This window comes from Rattus rattus, chromosome X, assembly GCF_011064425.1.
Source record: "Rattus rattus isolate New Zealand chromosome X, Rrattus_CSIRO_v1, whole genome shotgun sequence".
Taxonomy (NCBI): Eukaryota; Metazoa; Chordata; class Mammalia; order Rodentia; family Muridae; genus Rattus; species Rattus rattus.
The window spans coordinates 127,599,202-127,618,119 of NC_046172.1; the positions used below are offsets into that span (position 1 = coordinate 127,599,202).

Below are 18,918 nucleotides of genomic sequence, written 5' to 3' on the forward strand. Positions count from 1 at the left end.
AATCTAGGTGCAAAGTGTTATTTCTTCTATGGCATTTAGAAGACGGTATAGTAATGTATGCACAATTGGTTACTCTTCTAAAAATAGCTTCTCTGTTAGCGCATATAGAGCATGGATATAATGAGCTGAATTCAGCTTAACTTAAAATCCCCTGGGGTTTATATTTCAAAAGTCTGGGCTTGGTTGAGCATACAAAAGGAACAGTTTTTCTCATGAAAACAGGTTATAGTCACATGTTTTTCATTTACAGATATGTTAAGAAGCCATGCATTTTCCATATTTTTAAATGAGTAACATATGATACAACTTGTTAGAGGATATGTTTTGATTCATACATAGGATTTCAGAGTTTCTGTCACTTTGCTGGGATAATTTAACAGTATGTCCAAATAGCACAGCTAACAACCAAGACTTTTGTGGCCGAAATCCCAATATTATTATGATGAATCTAGGTACAGATGAAAGACCAGTAAAATCTGAACCCAACGACAAGCAATTTCAGGGGATAATATTCTCTCAAATGCTGGAGCTTCTCAACTACACTGACCTCACAAACTATTTAGTATATGGAGTTGATAAATATGCTTAGCAAGGGTAGGTAGAGTCAATGACTTTTTCATCAGTAGTAAATAAATAATAAATCCTATAGTACAAAGGAATGCTGGAAAGTGATGGATTGTCTGCTTCAGAAAATACCTATGTTCTTAGGTGGTATAGAATGAAAGAGAGGTAGGAAACGATCTGACTAAATGGCTTTAAGGATGAAGGGAAGTTGAACTAAGGCATTTGAGTAATGCCTGTGTTGATAGAAACAGTGTATCTTAGCCACCTGAAATGGACTGCATATATACCCAGCTTCCTATGATTTAAAGGTATGATGGCAGATCACTGTTTCAAATGGGGGGCATAATACAATTTTAAAAGTGTTGCAATTTTATTGAAAGAGGTTAGTATTGACTGCCATATCACATAGTTTCGGGGATCACTGTTCAGATGGAATAGCATGTGAGTAATAATTTCTGGAGCTGGGTAAAAAGATGGTGCTGTGTTGAAAGTACAACTCTTCTTTGATATTTTCATGTGTCAAAATTTTTTGTATTCATCCAAGACTTCATGTAAGTTTGCTCGGGAGGTTTTCTTTTTTCTTTTTTCTTTTTCTTTTGTTTTTCTTCTTTTCTTTCTTTTTCTCTTTTCTTTTTTACTTGTACAGTTCTAGTCTTTCCATGCAAACCTACCCAAGAAACTGGCAAGAATGTTCTCCTGAAAATTGAGGCATCTGAATGGCCTTTGTGTGGTTATACTTGTTTACTGAAATAAATATAGCCTGCGGATTCTTGGTAAGATAGAAAAATCTAACTTTCCTTCTCACTCAAGGTTAATAGGTAAAATGGGTTTGCAGAAGAAACTTTAGTCTGACTCTACAACATATCTTGGTTATGTGTAGAATAGGACAGACTTTTGAATGCTTTATGGAAAAATTAGTCCAAGAACAAATATAAAGTGCAATGGCACATTTCAATTTTTCATTGGACTCATACCATGGATTATGTATACTTACAGAAAGACTCCTTAAACAATAACTATTTTATAAAACCCTATAGTTATTTTATGCTTTATTCTTTTTCATTCCTTGAAAAATACATTTATTAAGTACTTATATCAGATACTATGCTACAAACTAGAAACCTAATTTGATAAATTCTCTCTGTTGATAGTTTAAATCAGGAAATATAGAAGCAAGATGGAAAAGAATCATACAGAGTTAAGTGGGAAATGAGGATGTTTAATCTTCTGTGGAGGCAGAGAGGATATCTAATAGTGTCTGGGGGTATTTCAGAAGGCTTTTCCAAATAACTATGTTTAGTATTGAACTAGTTTGTGACATTTTCATGATTCAAACTCAGAGCAAGTTAAAAGTGGGCCTGATGATGCTGGAATTCATAATATGTAGCAATTTTGGAAGAGTTCTGAGGGGAAATAGCTGGAAAAAAATCAAGAGTGCTGTGCCAGTTCCTGGTAATAAGGCAAAAATTTAATCCATTTAGAGGTATGAGATTGGAGCTTCGTGAGTGATGACTTTACAAAAGTCATGTTAGGAAGAAAATGGCAGGAGAATGGGAAGAAGGGTGTCAGAAGCCTCAGAAGGCTGCTAAGACTAGAGACAAAAGGTGAGTAAGCTGTTGCAATATTCCAGGACAGAATGCTAGCAATTTGAACTAGAAGCATTTCTGAGATAGACTTTTAAAGTTGATTCAATTGCATCAAGTAGCCAATTAGATTGGCTATTAAGAGCAAGCTAGAAAAGAGATATAAAATAATATTGAGGTTGTGCAATGTAATAGTACCATTATATAAGATTGCTCTCTTGATACTCAGATCTTCATAAAGTAGGTAAGTTTCTATTTTTATCTCTTTTATTACCATACCATCATGATATCATAGGTTTAAACATTGTTATGTTAATGGTTACATGGAACTTCTTATGTAAATCTATGTGCAAAAATCTTGATTAATTCTTTTGCATCCATGAAGAATTTATTCCACACAAATGACATTTTTATTTGATACTTAGAAACTAATAACTTATCTCGGAATAATTTTATAGGAGTTCACAAACATCAGAAATTATGTTGGATATTTCTGGAAAAAAAATCATGGGCATGAAGGCTTTCGGTTGTAGTGAGAGTTGTGACCTTTGCTATTGTTCTTCCTAGCTTTCTCTTCTTTAGACTGAAGCTGTCTGAAAGAGGTACAGACTTAGAATGAAGAATTGTTGAAACCTCAATCCACTTGATGTAAAATTGTGGGATAAATCAATCATGTCCTTGGAATTGGAGTTAATATAGGGTTATTTCATTCGACCATATAAATTGTTATCTCACATATTGCTTGATATATTTTGTGATTATGGTAATTGAATTCTAGTAAGGTCAATGAAGTTTTGGTTGTGGAAGCTGGGGAAAAAGAATACAATTAAGTGTCTAACATTTTTAGAGTCTACAGTTTCTTGGGTTGAAATTGTGATTTTTCTAATATAGGGAAATTAATCATAATGTACTTGCTTAAGTTTGCTAATCCACTTCTGTGTGTTTGAAATTCTCTCATTAATGTGCCTATACATTTTCTTATATTTAATTACTATAAAACAGAAGAGTTTGGAAGTTGAAAGGGTCACTTTTTACAATGGAGAATCCAGAGGCCAGATAGGAGGTTTTACTAAAAGCCATTTATGGCAACTGATTGTACAATCAAAACTTTAGAACTCTACTTTCAAATCCATGCAGTTAGCTAAAAAGGGATAAAAGCCAACACTTTACAAAACAGTTCATATGCAATTAATACACAGAGTTGAAGTTGCACTATGTCTAGAAAATCGAGTCATCTTTGTCTCTTGAGTGGGGGCTGGGAGTGGTGGCAAGACTGGCAATAACAATGGTTCTATTTATGCAGTTAAATGATCTTAATAATGGAAGAATGACACAAGTTTATTGGCTCATTAACAATACCTTTTCAATCTTTTGATCTATACATTACTTATTCTGAAAGGTCTTTCAAGGCCACATAGGACCTTGACCTCAAATAAAGTGCTTCAAAAATAAGTAGGTCATGACACTTGATGGTTTTCCACACTTTGAATATATAGATGTTAGTTCTTTACTTAGTATATTCTTGGAAACATGAATCTAGCCATTTAAGAAAATATCTCACATCTGTATTTTGAATTAGACCTATGGCTATTTGAGAGTCTAAAGACAATCATAGCTAGCTGCTGCCTGTTTTAGATATTTCTTGGAATTACCATTTAAAGGGTAACATGATAAAAAGACTGAGGCCAGCATCAGAGAGAGAATGCCTGTGTGCGTGAGAGAGAGAAAGAGAGAGACAAAGAGAGAGAGAGAGAGAGAAAGAGATAGACAGAGACAGAGAGACAGACAGAGAGAGAGGGGAGAGAGGGGGGAATGTGGAGAGGAAGAGAGGGGGAAGAAAGCACGTTGAGGGCAAGAGCTGTGACTTTGTTTATGTAAACCATAGTTAATTTCTGAAGCAGAGTTCATCAAACCTATGACAATATTTTTATGCCTTACTTAGTAATACTTTGGAACACTAAATGACATATTGCATTGAGGAAAAATGCTGAAAAATATGGATATTGTTTATTACTTTTAATTATAAAATGACTTATTATGCAATTTAGATGAATATATTTATAAATCATAAAATCACATACCTTTAAAGCTATACAAAAGCTGGCAAAGACCATACTTGTTCAACGTTAAGGAGAGATTCGTGTTATTTTCAATGATGATTCAATTGTAAACTCAAAATGGTGCAAGTTAAAAAGGTTTAACTAATAGGTATCTAAAATTACATCTTCATAAATCAAGAGGATATGATACTAGAGCTAGAAATAACCATTCTGATTTTACCACTATTCTGCAGTTCCGATTTTGCATAGCCATTTAATTTATAAACCATATTTATTTCAATAATTAGTATTAACTTTCTCTGCAGTGGACATTACAATTAGGCTTAAATTTTAAATGGGATAGAAATGCCTTGTGAACATAACTTTAAAGGACTCGTATTTATTTCCAATTTCCCTTTAATTATTCATTATGTAGCATTTGGAAGTTCTTAAAGCCAATGAGAGAATGACTTTCCAGATAAATGGGATGGAATCTTAGCCAAGGGTATGGTATCCTGTACTACTGAAGCATTCTTGATGGCAAGGGAGGCCTACTCCCCATGCATCTGACCAATCAATTAAAATTGTACTAGTGTATCGCTGATGTTCTCTTAGTCTATTCTCATTTTTCTTCTTACCTGCCTTCCTGAATGTGTAAAGCCCAGGTCATAGGACATTCAACTATATGCTTTGTCACTTCCGTTCACTGGAGGAGGCATATTTGTAAATTCTGGGTGTCATTTATGTGACATCTGATTTCAATTATGGCTCAGCAGGTGATTATTTCCTTACATATATACCAGTCAAAACTAGTTTATAAACACCATAAGCATTGTCATTCTGAAAAAGCACTCATATTTCCAAGGAACTCAGTATTGCTAAAAATGAAAGCAATACAGCTAGCCTATTCTTGGCCATTGTGAACAACAAAAGTAATTTCCTGGAAAAGTTGATCCAGCTATTATTCATCCAGTTATTAATATTGAGCACATAAATGTGTACGATACAGTTCTAGACTTTGTTAGGGCTCAAAAATGTTAAAAGATATGATCATTTTTCTTTGATTTCAATTACAGAGGTTTCTTCTCAGTTCTCCTTAACAATGTTTTGTAACTGAATGAATCTCATGGTCATCACATATATGATCATAATTAAAGAATAATCATAGGAAAATAAGTATGTGGAAGTGTAGTAACAAGGCAAAAATATAAGACTCATATATGCACAAGACTTTCTTAATCTGGGGTTTTTGATAACTAGAGAATCCTTTGAACTTCAGAGAGAGGAATGAGGTCACTAATATTCATACTAAGCAGTTTTATTAAGTACAACTTGATAAGAGAACAAATAAACACCAGTAGGCTTTTGCCAAGCTTCTACTGTATGTACATTTTTAGACTATATCTTTGAAAGAGATAATATTGAAAATACAATAGTTATAGTCTCCACGCACCCATGGCACCCAGCTGGAATGCCATGATCCCGAAGCCTCACTTCCACAAAGATTGACAGCAGGACACTTGGTTCAATCAGCCAGCACACAAGATCCGCAGAAGCAAGGCCCGGCAGGTTAAAGCGCGCCCCATTGCCCCTTGTTTTGTCCAATCAGGCCCATCGTGTGGTGCCCTACAGTTAGATACCACACCAAGGCCGGAATGGCAGGGGCTTCCGCCCAGAGGAACTCAGGTTGGCTGGTATCCACAAGAAAATGGCTCGCACCATCGGCATCTCTGTGGACCCAAGGAGGCGAAACAAATCCACTGAATCACTACAGGCCAACGTGCAGGGCCTGAAGCAAAATTGCCCCAAGCTCATACTCTTCCCCAAGAAGCTTTCTGCTCCACAGAAGGGAGACGGTTGTGCTGAAGAATTTAAATTGGCCAACCAGCTAACAGGACCTGTGATGCCCATCCGGATGTATATTAAAGGAAAAGGCCAGACTGATCACAGAAGAGAAGAACTTTAAGGATTTTGTCAGCCTTCACATGGCTTGTGCCAATGCCAGGCTCTTTGGCATCCAAGCAAAAATAGCAAAGTAAGCTGCAGAACAAGATGTTGAAAATAAAAATATAATGCATGGTTAGATAGTTCCAATAAAATTTCCATAAAGCAAAAGAAAAAACCCCAAAACCAACAAAACCAAAAAACAAAGAAATTTGTGTATCGCAGGGAGAAATGCACATACCACCACCACTACCACCTCCACCACCACCAAAGGAAGGTAAATTAGCAGGGTTTCAATGCCAGTGGAGCCCATGAGAGCACGAAATGCATACAGACATAAGAAAAGGATGACAGTACATCTAGGTGTCTGTAGGGACGTATTGAACCTCACTGAACTGCATCAAGGCAGTAGCAGAAGACATGGTCCTTTATAAACTTAAAAGAGAGTCTTAGTTCAAGGTGCTAATAAGTTATTTAGCTCCTCTCTCTAGAATAAGTGGAACTATGCAAACAATGTTTTTGACTTCCTGAAGATAGCCTATGGTTTTTTGAGAGAATCCATGCACTGATACTTAACACAATTCTTGAACAAGGACTAGGGAAAGAGTCAGAGTCATAGTTGCAGCTCAACTTATTTCCATTAGTTTTTTGCTTTGGGCACATTTCTCAAGTTCTTACACTCTGTTTTCACCTATGTAAAATATAGATAACAGTAACCTCTCAGTGAGTTTGGCACTGAATGTGTTAATAGGAATCATTTAGTCACATTGTCAAACACCAAACATATTTTTCTATTCTCAATAGCTACCATATTTTTTATGTATTTCCTCCAAGGACAAAGGAATTTTCTACATTGCTAGACTAATGTTGAGAGCTGTTTTTCATGCTGTCCTAGCCAACAGATCAATTTGGATTTTAAAAACCATCAAAATGACAAAATTATGAGTGCTCAGAGAAATATTAGCTGAGGAAATATAAGCCCACACTGAATTCTTAGATTACAACCATCAAAAAACAAGCCCAAATGTTTAAATAAACGTTTAACAAATCCAAAATGCATAGGATGTACACATGAAGGACCATTACAATGATACAAAACTAGACATTCTTGCTTATCTTATTTCTGTCTCCCCATTGGAGGCTGTTGGCCTTTCATACTTCTCCTGCACACCTGCTAATGGACTTAAAATGGACTTGCCCATGGTTTATGTTGATTTACTAATGGACAGCTGAAGGTTTGTGGTCCCCCATCTACTCCCACTATTAGTATAGTAGAGGCAGCAAGATCAGCAGTTCAAGGCCAGCCTGGATAACATGAAACTCTATTTGAAAGAAGAAAATAACATTTTTAAAATCTGTATAGGAACATACATATTTACAGAGAAACATGCATATATGTATTGGCACAATCATACATAAAAACAGGGTTGCAGCAGATGACACATACTATAGTTGTTATACAAAGTGATGATGTAGGTAGCTTTATAAACATGACATTTGATGTGGAAATTAAAGGAGGGCAGCAGTGGGTGGTTAGCTTTAAAATCAACTTATTCAGCTGGTCATTGTACAGGTGATTCAGATTGGCTTTGTATACTGTGAACATGTTGATTCCTAAGCTTAAAAATATGCAAACCCAATTTTAAGAAAAGTGGTGGAATTAATACTCATTATATACACAAAGCCTTTCTATTGAGCTTTTCATTGCTTTGTAGTTATTTTCTCCAAAATAAAATGCGTAATTATTTGAATACACTTTTAGCACACACACCATGTGGGCTAAGCTTGCTCTTGACATCTAAAGTCCTTTGAATGAAAGTGTGAATGTGACCCCCTCCTGCTACCATGGTACCCGGTACCCGTCAAGTGTCATGTGAACCTTAGTGTCCCAGGTTTCAAGAGAAATAAAAGATTGTCAGACCAGCCTGCTCCTGAGAAAGACGCAAAATGCAAGACCTGGAGAGCAGCAAGGAGGTCTTGCCAGAAATGAGGCAACCAGTAGGTATTTGTTTCATGGAAAAAAGGGTGGATGGGTGGATGTATGGGTGGATGGTTAAGCAAACCTAATGATAGAGTAAGATTAGGATCTATATGCTAATTTATCAAAGCATACTTGTTTACATGAGAAAGAGAAACAAATCTATTTTTAAAGAACAAAATACTTGTGATTTGTTGTGCCAAAAGTTAATACTCAATACTGTATCATATACTTATATGAAGATTCCTGAATTGCTAATGAAGTGAGTTGATTTTGTCTTGCCTTTATTTGAGAAAATCCAAAATGCTGGTGATTTGGATAAATAGCAATTGGTAAGGACTGTGGATTTGCAGACTGTCAGAGAAGAGTGAGTGATACATAAGAGCTTGTAAATCATACGATTACTGTTTTCACTACTAGAGGGAAACATTTTCTGGAGAATCAAGGATAAAGGAGGTTATGTGGTGTACACTAAACTGCATTTCTGGTGAGCTAGTGGGAAAGTAACAGCGAAAACTATTACCATCAAGCTATTCTAGGTAGTGGTTCTTGAGTCTTGTGCTAGTTACTCATATACTGACCAACTTACATCTATTCTCCAAGCTAAGTACATCTCAGCTTTGTTAGAGGGGGAAAGAATCCTTGATTTACTTTGGTTTTTAAGAAGCTCTGAGAAAATTTACTATGGTTCTACATGTTCAAGTGCTGTACAAATTGTAAATTGTCTTGTATGCATATGGTGATTTCAGTTATCTTCAGTAGAACCCTCTAGACATTTTTACCTGTTCAATCAAAATTGCATGTGTATTTTTCAATATTTATGGTTATGAATATGAAAGGGTAATTTAACATTGCACGCAGTGACTGAATTGGTTGTCATTTGGAGTTAAACTATCATGCTTTGAGCTCTAGCCTTGAATATTCATATACGGATTTCTTTGTGTTCTTGTGAGCTGGGAAGCTTGGAATGGTATTGAGTTACTGTTATGGTTATTTTCTCAATGTGCATGTAGCATTGGTACTAGGTGAGAAGCATGGCTTTTAAAATAAGGTATGTATCTCGGTCCTATTTTCACCTCACTATTGAAGAAGGATTAAGTACAGATTTAAACTGTATGATTCCTCAAATTGGCTGTCTTTCATAAAACACAATCTTTCTCCTAACAAGCCCTAATCCAAAACACACCTATTCTAGATTTTTTTTTTTTGGTATATCACTCTTTTCAAAGTACTAGATTTTTGAGACTTGGAAATCTACTTAGAGCATGTCTTCTTAAAAAAATCTATTACACAGGAGAATTGTGCTTTCTGTTTGACTTTTCATCATCCAACTAAATTTTTCTGGTGTACATTAAATCCAGGCATACCTAATTTTTCAGAAGTTATTCTGGGAAGGACTATCTATGTTGATATGTTAAATGAATTAGGTGTATCAACAGTTTAAATATGAATGACAATAACAGATTTAAGAACATTATCATTGAAAAGGAAGCTAGAAGGAACCCATGGCTCCAGCTGCATATGTAACAGAGGATGACATTGTTGGGCATCAATGTGTGGAGAAACCCTTGGTCCTGTGAAGGCTCGATGCCCCAGTATAGGAGAATGCTAGGCTGGTGAGGCAGGAATGGTTGAGTGGGTGGAAGAGCACCCCCATAGAAGCATGGGGTAAGGGTGAGATGGGGTTTATGGAGGGAAAACTTCAGGGAAGGGGGATAACATTTGAAAAGTAAATAAATAAAATAACCAATAGAAAATAAAAAGGTATGATCCTTATGGTTATAAAATGATTAATGAGTATAATCGCCCTTCACTAATCCCAATGATTCCCACTTAATAAACAGGCTTTTAAATACTAGTTTCTTTTTGTATTTAGCAAGGCCGAACAATTTTATTCCTGGTGGAAGATTTGGTTATCTTTAACTTTGTGCCTTCAGTTTTAAAGTGTTCATAGTCATGGACTATTATGTGGAAGCTCAAAGAGATTTTGTAGATAGATATATATTTCTTTAAAATGGCTTTAAATAGATATATTGCAAGTTTCACACATAAAGGAATCATGCATAAATTAACAATCTGAGACCACATTGATAGCCTGGGCCCTCCATTTAAAGCACAAATTCCTGTACCACTTAAATAGCTGTCAGCAAACAGGAGCAGAGGATAAAGGTGATGGCTGCCAAGTCTGAGGACCCTAATTTGATTCCTGAAATGCACATGGTAGTAGGGGAGAACTGACTTCTGCAAATTTGCCTGCAACCTCCACTCACACACCTTGGTGTGTTTATATGCACAAATGTACATGTTAAATACACACAGACATATAAAAATAAATATAATAAAATAGGCTCATAGCAACTTTGAATAAACCTATACCTTGCTGCCTCTATACTTCATTTCATCTCTTTGGAGCAGAGCAACAAAGTTTTAAGGTGAGCTTCATGGTGCAAGCATTGGTGTGCAAAACAAGCATAGGAAGAATAACAATATCAACTAACAGACCCCTCAGAGCTCCCAGGAAATAAACCACCAACCAAAGAGTACACATGAAAGAACCCATGGCTCCAGCCGCATATGTAGCAGAGGATGGTCTTGTTGGGCACCAATGAGGGGGTTGCTTGCTCCTGTGAAGGCTTGACCCAGAGAAGGGTAATGCTAGCGGGGTGAGGCATGAGTGGGTAGGGAGGTGTGGGAGTATCAGCTTAGAAGAAAAAGGGAGCGAGAAATTCAGGGGAGATTTGCAGCGGGGAGACTGAGAAGAGTAGCAACATTTGACAGGTAGATAAATAAAATGATGAATAAATAATAAAATAAAAAATGAGCATTTGCCAGTTAAATAAAAATTTACTTACAATTCTTTGGTGAAATAGAAATAAAGTCATTGTGACTAAAAATGTAGAATGTCAGATAGATTTGAGTTTTCTCACCTGGAATCACGTGGTAGAAGGAAAGAACTACATGATTATGGCATTGGTGTATTGTTGAAAAATGGAATTATCTATCTTTTAGTTAAAATAACCATCTTTTAACCTTGGTCTTATTACAACTTATACTTCCGTAGACATTACCTATATTATATGTTAAGAGAATAAATTAGTTCTTAAGTTCTCAATTCTGTCAGTTTGAAATTAATGTATACTTGTTAAAAAGTCATACGCACTCACAAACACACACACTAGGCATTTATGTGAAAATTTACCATGTTAAAACCCCAAAACTACTATGGGCCAATATGCACCTTACCATAATCTTAGGCAAGGAGAAGTGTCCTGTTAGGATCTCTGTGTAGTTTATATCTCGGTGTTTCCTCCTTGAGGAGAGGAGAGAAAAAGTAGATAAAAGAACAATGACCATGGCTGAAAATAATTTTTAATAATTGTATAATTTCTATATTATTTTAACAAAGTCAGAAAAATATTATCACAATAATGCCCATGTCATGGCAGCAACCATTGGATACTGATAAAGTAATATACAGGGGCATCTATGACATTTGCATAGAGATTTCAAGGTCTTGGCATCAAATTACAGAAAAGAACATGAATAGTGATTCTATTCTGGTTTATTATAAACGTGACACTTTGGATATAGGAGAAAGCGTCCAGTGCTATGAATATCAAATAAAAGCTTTGAAATCTTGAATATATAAGTAATTCTTATTGGAGAAATAACCCCTGTTCTTTATATAAGGAACACCATGGCTTTTGGAAATTAATCCTCACAGTTGCTAAATCTCTCCCTTCTAACCACCTATAATCACACATTCCCTTTATAAAATTCAAACCAATTTAATTATTTTGTAAACTCTCGGAACTTTGATATAAAATTTGTCCAAATAAAAAACCTATCCCTTGGCCTTGTTGGGCACCAATGGGAGGAGAAGCCCTTGGTCCTGCCAAGGCTAGATCCCCAGTATAGGGGACGGTCAGGGCGGGGAGGCAGAATGCGGTGGGTGGATGGGGAGGGGGAACACCCTCATAGAAGAAGGGGAGAGGGATGAGATAGGAGGCTTATGAATGGGAAACCAGGAAAGAGAATAACATTTGAATTGTAAATAAAAAAATCCAATCACACATGCTCATTTTCAGAAATAGCTGAGATAGAATTCCATAGTATACTAGAAATTATAAATTCTATAACTTTTAACAAAGTCAAAATGAATGTGTGCATGCACATTGACAAAATCATAACTTATTGTATTTCTATTCTGATGTATTTAATGCATTCAAGAAATCACAGAATAAAGTTGATATTATTTTTCTTAATGAAAGGTTAAGAAAAAACTGATGCCAGGGTTCATATCTAGGGTTCTGTTTCTCACCTGAATGTGAGGGACCTTACCACTCACTCTTCAATCAGAGTACATCTCCTCAGTAGTACATAGTGACCGAGCATCTACCACTGTTAGGTTGTCTGTGGGAGTTACTTTTCATTAGCTGTGGGTTAAACTGCTTCCAGCCAAGAATAATTTAAAAACAAGAGGAGACTATATAATCAAATATATAAAGCAAAAGTATCTTCATCAAATAGTGAACTAGAAATCTGGGGAACTTAAAGGAGTTCTTTTTGTGTATTTGGCTTCATAGAGACACTTGACACTAATGAGTCTGTTTGTTTCCATGGGGATGAACAAGGAAATTTCCTGGCTGTATTTAGATGTGTGCATTTTCTATGCTTTTGTTGTAATATAAGTATCAGCATATTTTAGGAACAGGGGGCAAGTATTCTACGATTTCCATGTTTAAAAACAGAACAAGCAAGATCACATTTCAATGGAAACTATTTCAACATGTGGGAAGACTAAGTATTTAAACAGTAATTTTTCCACTTTGGCATAAATTTGAATTTTTTGGTGATCCAAAGTTACCTATTTGGATGACAAAAATCTGAAGTTTTTGGAGGTGTCATTGTTTCTTTATTTTCATGAGAGTCATTCAGATTCAAATCAACATGTTGATTTGGAAGCAACAGAAAATTTAGTTGCGCTTCTCATACTAGAAAAAATATTGAAAGGCATATTTCCAAATATCATTTAGCTGATGATACTTAGTGTTTTCTACATATTTAGTTTGCTCCTCAAGATGATATTGATACTTAGGTACAAGCTCATTATCCTTAAGCCTCTGGCTTCCTTTCTGTTTAATTCTTCTTGAAACAAGCAGCTTATGTCTCTCTCACTTCCTGGGATCTTACTAAACTGTGTTTTCTCTTCACGGCACAACTGAAGATTGTAGAGGTGCTTCCTGTTTAGTAAAGACTGATGCTCAAGCATTTGAATTAGCTGAGGAAAACTCACTGTAAACGATTTGGACTTCCATAGGGTCCAGTTTTTCTCTCCTTACACTCTGTGTTTCTCTTCTTTTTCATATATTATGACATTACTATGTCCTGCTTCTATGTACAGTATGTTGCGTTCTAGATATTTCTTTCTTGAACTACATGTTCCAGAATCCTAGTGTTCCTTTCCTTATTTCCTCAGCATCTTTCTGCATCTGTTTTTCTTACCTCATCCTCACCCCGTCTCTGCACTTTCTGTGTTGCAGCCATAGATGGTTTTTATTCCTACAATTTTGTAGACAAGGAAGCCATAGGTCTTGACAATTTTTGACCTGTTCATTACTCTACTTCCTAGCTTGTCCCAACATCCTCTCATCTAGTGTTTTCCAACTGTATAAATGAGCCAATGTTCTCTCTCACAGTCTTGCCTCATTCTATGCTTCTCGTTTTCCAGTGAGACTTATAAAGTGAGACCCATGCTTCTGCCATGTGTAATGTGTGCCCTATATAAGCATGTTTTACATTGGAATTTAATTGCTTGTTAGTGATTCTTCTGCAGTAATCTGGAAACTCTTTGAGGTTAGGAAGTATAGATAGTTCATTTCCTTGTATATTCCTCACACCTACCTAGCGGAGTGCTTAGCATTTATGTAAAGTCCCAATTAATAATAACTGTGACCTGGCTTGCTCTATTAGTTTTTCAGGCTAGTCATAACAAGTAGTACAAGTAAACACCTTTCAATTGAATTACTATTTAAAGATTTTATTTCCAATGCCAAACATATCCTGAGGTATTTCTGGGTGTTCTCTTTGAACATAGATTATTTGTGGGCATATAGTCTAGCCTCACAGTTTCTCTTTCCGATGTTTACACTCCAGTAGACCACTTACTGCTTTAGACCTTCTTACTATGGACAAATAAAAATATTTACACTGTATCTCTCACAATAGCCAGGAAGACAGTCACAGAGTCTACAGGCTTTGAGTGTGAGTGTTCCAAGTCTATTTGGAGCAATAAACTCTTCAAATTCACAGATCCTACTGGCCTTCTTGCTCCCACAACAATAGAGTGTTTTAAGGGCCAAAGATAAAGATCTATCTTCTTTTAATGTCAACTGTTTTGTCAGACCCTAGGCATGTTCTTTTCCCTAGGAACCAAAACATATTTTAATATTTTAATGCAACTATTGCCTGAATACTATATTTGTGTGATGCAGTCTAAACATTTACTTTTTTGTATATGTATTTTAGAAGTCTTCCTCTTAGATTCTCTTAGTAGAGTCACTTGGAAAGTAAACATCGATACTCAAAAACTAATTGGCTGATATTAGTCTATTTGTTACATCACAGATATTTTTTTCGGATATTTTATTTATTTACATTTTAAATGTTTTCCCCTTTCCCAGTTTTCTGTCCACAAAACTTCAATCCCTTTCCCCTCCCCCTGCTTCTATGAGGGTGCTCCCCGATCAGCCCACCCACTCCCATCTCGCAGCCCCTAGCATTCTCCTACACTGGGGCATCAACCTTCACAGGACGAAGGGCCTCCCCTCCCATTGATGTCAGATGAGACCATCCTCTGCTATATATGTAGCTGGAGCTATGGGTATAGCTCCACATGTATTCCTTGGTTGGTAGTTTAGTCCCTGTGAGCTCTGGGGCATCTGGTTGGTTGATATTGTTGTTCTTTCTATGTGGTTGCAAACTACTTCAGCTCCTTCAGTCCTTTCTCTAACTCCTCCATTGGTGACCCTGTTCTCAGTCCAATGGTTGCCTGCGAGCATCTATCTGCCTCTGTATTTGTTAGGCTCTGGCAGAGCCTCTCAGGAGACAGCAATATCAGGTTCCTGTCAGCAAGCACTTCTTGGCATCAGCAATAGTGTCTGGGTTTGGTGGCTGTATGTATATGGGCTGGATCCCCAGGTGGGGCAGTTTCTGGATTGCCTTTCCTTCAGTCTCTGCTCCCCTCTTTGTCCCTATATTTCCTGTAGAAAGGAGCAATTCTGGGTTAAAATTTTGGAGATGGGTGGGTGGCCCCATCCCTCTACTGGGGGCTGTACCTAACCTCTGGATATGGTCTCTTACAGGTTCATTATCCTGTTTGTTGGGTATATTATTCATCAATTGTTTCTTTATTCAGAAACATAAATTATCAATATACTGTTCTCTTTCTGTTGTGTTGGCTTCACTAGCACTTGTTATAGCCTTTAAAGTCTCTGTCTCTGTCTCTGTCTCTGTCTCTGTCTCTCTCTCTCTCTGTCTGTGTCTCTCTCTCTCTCTGTGTGTGTGTGTGTGTGTGTGTGTACACCATACTAATCTGTATTATGGCACTAAAATAATCTCAAAAATAGGCTTTCTTTTTCAGCTAGGCTTCACAATTTACCTAGTGGAAAGTATGTTTGAATCAATGGACCTGGCGTATCATTAGACTTCTTGAGTCAAAGTAAATGAAATGTGTAGGGTCATAGCTCTTCCAAAGGATAAAGACAGATTCCAATACTAAAAATTTTAAGGATGGATTGTCACCTTGAGAAAACAAGATAGATTTACCAGTTGAGATAAAAAATAATTGGTAAGATGATACCGCAACTGGTTAGAAAGTATTCTTGGTTTTGGAAAGTAAATATCAAAAAAGAAAGTAAATATCTGGCAAATAGCTCTTTCTGTTTTCAACTTTCTGATTAGTACAACCTGTTCTCTGACAATCATATAGTAGCAGAACCAAAGAAACAAAAGACTATCTCTGACTCCTAGTTGAAGCCTTTTAGAAATCTGGTGGAACTGAAGTCCAGAGAAGGGTCGGAGGCTTCCTAAGAGTTAGTCACTAGGAGAAGTGTGCTCCTTCTGACTCTCACTTTTTTCTTTCATCACATCGCAATTAGCAGTAATCTGCTAGTTCTAGCATGTTATAACTATAAATTCCATTTAAGAAACAATAAATCTTAGAAGTTAATGGCATGGACTCAAGAACTAAATTTCCTCAGTTGGAGCCCCACACTAACACTTTGGCAAGACACTTTCTGTTTATATGCATTTTTCTAGAGAAACCAAAACAAATCATCACAGATTTGGTGGCTTAAACAAAAAACAAAAAAAAATATTTCCTCATAATTATAGATGTCAAAATTATAAAGCCATATTTAAGAGAGAACATGAAATACTTTCTAGGAAATTTAACTTAGAAGATAAATCATGGAATATGAACCAAAATTGACCAAGTAGCCAACAATGAGGAAATTTTTTGATGTGACACAAAAAACATGCATAGGCTACAAAGTGTTAAAGATAACAATTGCCCCACCATAGCTTAGTACAATCAAAGCTTCAGCTGGATTGCTGACAGTTATATGTGATGAGACTGAACATTTGTGTATTTCAACGTAGACTAGTATTATATTCACTAAACTGGCTAATAAAAATAGAAACATTAGTAATTGATTACAGTACTTGTTCCCACTCATCCTTATTATAGTTTTGAATCCACCTTAGTCCAGTCACTCAGACAACTGTTACCACTCAATGAAAGTTGGTCTTTAGTCTAGCTGCAGGGGATGCCAATTATTAATAAATAAAATTAACAGAAAAATTCACCTTACCTAAAAACTACTATTCTTGAGATTCATAACCTAAGGCTACATTTTTTTTAGTTTATAAAACACACTTCGTTTGCTGATTTGTAGATATGTTAGAAATATTCTTCTGGAGAATTGAATTAGGTCAGACATAATTACATAGATTTATAATTGTTACTTGAAAAACAAAGATTAGATTTCTCTGTTTTATGTTAACTGGCTTCATTGAGATCCTAACATTCAATGAAATTTACAAATTATAGCATCATATGATGGTCATTGGAATCTTGGTCTAGAATATTTTAAAAATGAATATATGGTTTTGCCAAAAACTAATGTATTATTTTTTCTAATAACCCCAAAAGAAAACCCTGGGTTTATCCTCTCTTGTAACAAGGCATGTAAATAGGACATGGTGTATGATCAGCACTGTAGATTATTATCATAGGACCTAAGAGTTATACAGAGCACTCTCGATAATTTGACTTGCCATTCTTTGTGCAGTTTCAATATCCATGTCTTATTCAGAGAGAAATAGGAGCCTATTAATGAGGTAGATTAATCTTAAATGACCAGGAATCATGTACAGTTGAATTTTTGGAAGTTTAAAGCACATATAAGTTAATGCATGCACATAATTACACATAGATATGACTTGACATGTAAAATGTTTCCTATTTGCTTGCTTTGCTTATGTTTAATATATCTCAGAGTCAGAAGATGCTTTCAATAATGCTCTCACTGGTCTTCAGACTAGGATATGGGCATTTATCTATGTGGAAAGTTTCTTCAAGAGTGCATTTGGGAGGAAACCCTTGCAAAGAAAATAGAACCAACACTTTATGTTTCTCTGAGATAAAATCAAGTTGCAGCTTTTATATTGCCATATCAACCAGTAATTATGCTTTGAGGAAAGTTGTCCCAACCGTGTGTATTGGTAGCTCTTGGCGGTGAAGGATAATTCCAAGAATGGAGGCTCAGTCCTGTGTAGCTAGTAAACACTTCTCCCTAGCAAAGGATGTATGAGTTCTTCTAAGTATGAGGTCAGAGAAGACCTAGGTCACTTATGACACTACATGAGAATCTACACCAGTACGCATCCTCTGCATCTGCTGGAAGCAATACTGATATTGATACATATAACAGGTGTTTAACTTAGGAATTGTCATGCTAGGTTTTTCATCATTTCACAGCAGATTCATCACATAGGTAAATTGTTTAAATACACATTTTCAACTAACCTGATGTAATGCTTATGAATGCCTTCTGGATAAAGCCACTTGAAGAAAAGCCATCACTTTCTTTATAAAGACACAGTATTACATCTTTCGTACATGTGAGATCCAAAGTCCATTAGATCTTGCCTGATAAGGGAAAGAGGTTTATTAGGTTTCCTACAAATAATTTATTGTTTCAATGGAATGAATGTCTGTGTAAATCAGAGTTGTTTAAAATAATGAAGTGCCCAAATATGGAAAGCTCTACTGTTGCCTAGAACTAGCCTGTTCATGACCTCTTATGAAGAATGTACTTTTTAGTTAAAGAGTACCTTCAAGTCAGCTGTATGTGCTCTGACACTAATGCTTTTAAACTTGAAGAGAACTCTGGTTACACAAACTTGTGAGTTATTATAGATAGGAGGAGGAAGTGAAGTTTATAGACTCTGCAACTACTATGAGTGAAACTTGTATTTTCATTCTACAAATTAACACATTAGTGTCACTATACCTGAATCAGCTGCAGCATATTTGAAGTGTTGATGTTTTGGCTTTAGAAGATAAGTATACATTGTGCATGCGTGTGTGTGTGTGTGTGTGTGTGTGTGTGTGTGTGTGTGTGTGTGTGTGTGTAAACTGTTATCAATTATAATGAATGTGCTTAGGAAAATTATAGTTACAGTCAATGTTTGAGAATGTGTTGCTTTCTAAATTTGAAAATAAAACATCTGCTTTGAACCATGA

At 36.0% G+C, this 18,918-nt stretch overlaps 1 protein-coding gene and 1 pseudogene across 2 annotated transcripts in view; both read left to right on the forward strand.

Annotated features, from left to right (window-relative positions):
* The window catches only part of LOC116888269 (AF4/FMR2 family member 2-like), a 173,571-nt gene that overhangs the window by 18,887 nt on the left and 135,766 nt on the right, over positions 1 to 18,918 (forward strand). The gene's annotated exons all lie outside the window — the stretch shown is intronic.
* On the forward strand, positions 5,642 to 6,546 carry LOC116888270 (annotated as a pseudogene).